Source organism: Gossypium raimondii, chromosome 5 (assembly GCF_025698545.1).
Source record: "Gossypium raimondii isolate GPD5lz chromosome 5, ASM2569854v1, whole genome shotgun sequence".
NCBI lineage: Eukaryota > Viridiplantae > Streptophyta > Magnoliopsida > Malvales > Malvaceae > Gossypium > Gossypium raimondii.
The window spans coordinates 29,700,458-29,704,293 of record NC_068569.1 but is presented as its reverse complement, the minus strand read 5'-3'; the positions used below and the strand labels follow the sequence as shown (position 1 = coordinate 29,704,293).

The 3,836-nt window shown below is 31.4% G+C and overlaps 1 long non-coding RNA gene across 2 annotated transcripts; it reads right to left on the bottom strand.

The window, feature by feature from the left end:
• Positions 1-327: 327 nt before the first annotated feature.
• LOC105771281 (uncharacterized) lies at positions 328-1,483 on the bottom strand. 2 transcript variants are annotated; one of them, XR_001126447.2, is made up of 2 exons: positions 1,120-1,483; positions 328-827 (listed from the first exon to the last, which is right to left on the bottom strand). It is a non-coding gene; the product is annotated as an uncharacterized LOC105771281 (long non-coding RNA). The 2 variants fall into 2 exon arrangements; XR_001126448.2 differs by having other exon boundaries at positions 1,125-1,483.
• Positions 1,484-3,836: the final 2,353 nt, after the last annotated feature.

Genomic DNA, 3,836 nt, shown 5'->3' with positions numbered 1-3,836 from the left:
TGAATTTTTTCCTATGCCAGGCATGGACAAAATTTCAGGCCCATATTTCGGGCCGGGCCCGGGCCTAGGACAAGAGCCAAAATTTTTTCCGAACCCGGCCCGGCCCATGAACAGCTCTACTCCTCACCATGAAACATCTGATCCACAACCTCCTCTACTGAATTATGGCTATTAGAGAAAACAAATTTATTAAATATTGTTAATATTAAATTTTTAAATAGGTTGCTTATGTAAAATCAATACGTGATATCCTTCTGAGTTAAAACTAGTTATAAAAAAAATGAGACAAATACTAGAAGAAATTAAAGAAACCAGCATAAGCCAGAATTGATAAAGTTAAAACCATGGCTCCATTTATTGCAGCATGCAGTTCCTTGAAAAGTTGATTGATATAAAGCAGGCATATAAGGCGTATGGATGTTTCTTGAAGAGGAGTGGAATTTCATTTTCAGCAAGGGTGATGCCGATAAGGGTAGAGAAAATAAAATTACGAATGGCTGGGTACGGAAATTTGAAGGCAGGTTGGTCTATATTGTTTAGGAGATCGATGATGATAACAAAGTGTACAAGCCTAAATTTGCCTAGGGCCCAATACCCAATTAAAACCCAAACCTAAACCCCTACCCATTACAACCTACCTAGACCCAAATACCAACCCAAATCAAAACAGCCCAAAAAAATTAAAAGCCCAATTAGCCCAACACCTAAAACATTTTCAGAAAAAAACCCTAGCCCCCAACCTAGGCGCCGCACGTCTCTTCAGCAACCGACCCTCTGTCCACCTGCTCTGCCACCGCACCTGCTCTCTGCCACCGGCCACTAACCCCCTGCAAAACAAAACAAGCACGCAAGCAAGAACAAAAGAAAGAAAAACAGAAAAAGCATGTTTTTTTTTTATCGGCTATAAATAGCCCAAAAATAGTTTGTAAAAGGGGTTCTTCTTTTTCTTCTAGTTTGAACAGACATTAGAAATAAAAAAGAAAACAAAAGGTTGTTTTTCTTCATTCTTTTTCTTGTGTTATTTTTTGATTCATTTTTATTTTTGTTTCCATTTTTTTATAAATCCGTTTGTTTTAAAAAAAACTATTAATAAAAAAGAAAAGGAAATGGATGTTTTACCTTACCTCCAAATCGGCTTCAGGGAGATTGAAGCGGCTTAGCCGCGCCTCTGACCGCAGATCGCGGTAGAACCGCGGCGAGAGGGGTCAAAACGGCGACGGCCCAAAAGGGATTTTGAAACCCTAACAGAGAAGAGAAAGTGTTTGAGTTTTTTTTTATTTCTAGCTGCAAATGAATATTTTTTTTAAAAAATTTTAGTTTAAATAAAACTATCAAAACGGCGCCGTTTTAATGAGGGAAGATCCGCGCGTTGACCCGACCCGCAGTCAGGGTCCGCGCGTTCTTGCCCTAATGGGTAATTTCCGCTATTAGTCCCCCTAATTTGTTTAGTAGTTTTAGATCGTTTTTTTATTTTATAAATTTGTCCCGCATTTTGATGTTGTCCCATTTTAATCCATTTCACCGCGCAGCGTTTTGGGGTGTAAGGGAATATTTCAATCCGACCCCCTATATAATCTATGTATTGCGTCTTAATCCCGCTCTTTATTTTAATTGCAGTTGTTTCCTGTTAATTTAGTTTTAATTGCGATTTAATCCTTCCTTTTTATATATATGTTTTTATTGGTTTAATGTAATAATAATAATAATAATAATAATAATAATAATAATAATATTATTATTATTATTATTATTATTATTAATGATGGTTCGTTTATATATGTACTTACTTTGTGTATATACTATTTTAGTATATATGTATGATTGTTTTAAGCTTCTTTTGAAAGTTTATACGTTATTACTCATTTTGGTGGTATACCATTGTTAATCTTTATTGTATTTTTATCTTAACGTATATTTGATGTTTATGTGTTTTCTTTTATATATTTTATTCACCCTTGATATATCACTATCTTTTATATGGAAGTATCTAATATAATATAATATACACGCACATATATTTTATGTTTTATATTTATACATACATATACATTTTATATTTTGTAACTTTAAAATATATATATACATATTTTCATGTATAATAGCTTTAGAATATGTGTACATACATATGTTTTCATATTTCCATAATTTTATACATATATAAATGTCTTTTATATTTTTATAATTTTGTTCATTTATTTATTTGTTTACATGTTTATTATTATTATTTATGTTTTAGTTTTTATTTGTTTATTATTTGTCATTGTGTTGAAATTTTTGATCTTATTATTTATTTATTTATTCTTTTGTTTGATTATCATTATTGTTATTCCATTACATTCATTTTTATTCAGATTTTTGAAAAATGAAAATTTTGAAAGTAAAAGTAATACTCGGTATTTAGAATCTTCGAGAGGATTGAGCCCTAATGTATTGGGTTTCGATTTTCTTCGTTGAATCTAAATAATCGAGAATGCTCTTTAACCGAAAAATATAAGTAAAAAGTTTATTATCGGGAATTCAATAAGTCGTGTCCTAACGCATTGAATATGACACGTTGTTTTCCCGAGATAGAGAATTAAAAAAAAAAATAAAGACAGTATTTTTTCATTTGGAAATTTAAGAAGGTCGTACCTTAATTTATTGGGTCTCGATTTTCACGATGAGTCCAAATACAAGAGTCTTTTTTTTCAAACCTAAGCTTTAAACGATCTCGAAAATTAAGAAAAGATCAAGTCCTAATTTACTGAGCTTAATCTCTTTTTTTTTTTTTAAATCTGAGATGACTAAATATCTTTTAAATAAGTAAATTTTTGGTATTCGTTCGCGTATCGAGAATTTTAGACATTGTGTCTTAACTTATTGGATATGATTCTTTTTCTCGACTAACGTAAAATATGTCATTTTTCCCAAAATTTTTAACATTTTAATATAAGGATTGTATTTTAAAATTTTTGATTTTTATTTTCTACATCAATATATTAACTAATCAACTAGGTATCAATTTTTGGGCGTTATGAGGGTGTTAATCCATCCTTGTACGTAACTGACTCCCGAACTTATTTTTCTGAATTTCGTGGACCAAAATTATTGTTTTAATAAAATCAAATTGTTTATTAAAAATAACCACTTTTTATGGTGATTCGATCACATCTCATCAAAAAAGATCGGTGGTAACTCCCATATTTGATTTTATTTTTCAAAATTGATGTCGACCCCATTTTCAATCAAAAAAATGGTGTCAACACAAAGCAGAGGCAAGAAAGAGAGTTACAGCCAACATGTCCATTTATTTAGGGAAAAAAGTTGGAGCGGTAGTTATTGAAAAAGAAAAAGGTTATAACGTCTGCTCTTATATATAAGCATGTTTTCTCTATTTTTATTTACTCTTGTGGCATTCTTTTTTCTCTTTTCTTTTATTTTGCATACTCTTTTTTTTTGCTATAGATCCATGATCTACCAAATGGATTAATGTTATCGATAGCAGCTCAATTTGAGAATTTTGTCGGAATCTTTATTGGTTATGATGCAAAGTCTATCGTTGGCTGTTACCCCCCTAAATAGTATATGAAACAATCTTGTGAATGTCTAGCACCCAATTGGTTATAGATCTGAAGGAGAAATGGTTCTTGTTTCAATTTTGTTATAAGATTGGCATTGAGAGGGTTGTTAATGGAGGTCCTTGGACTTTCACTATTGATTCATAACTTAATTAATGTATAGAGCCTTGTTATAATTCTGTGGTTGGCTTGATGTCAGGTGTCGGTAAGACACCTGAAAAGTGGCAAAGAACCAAAAATGAATCTTATGGTGATGGGGAACCTCTTTTCCAAAAGAAG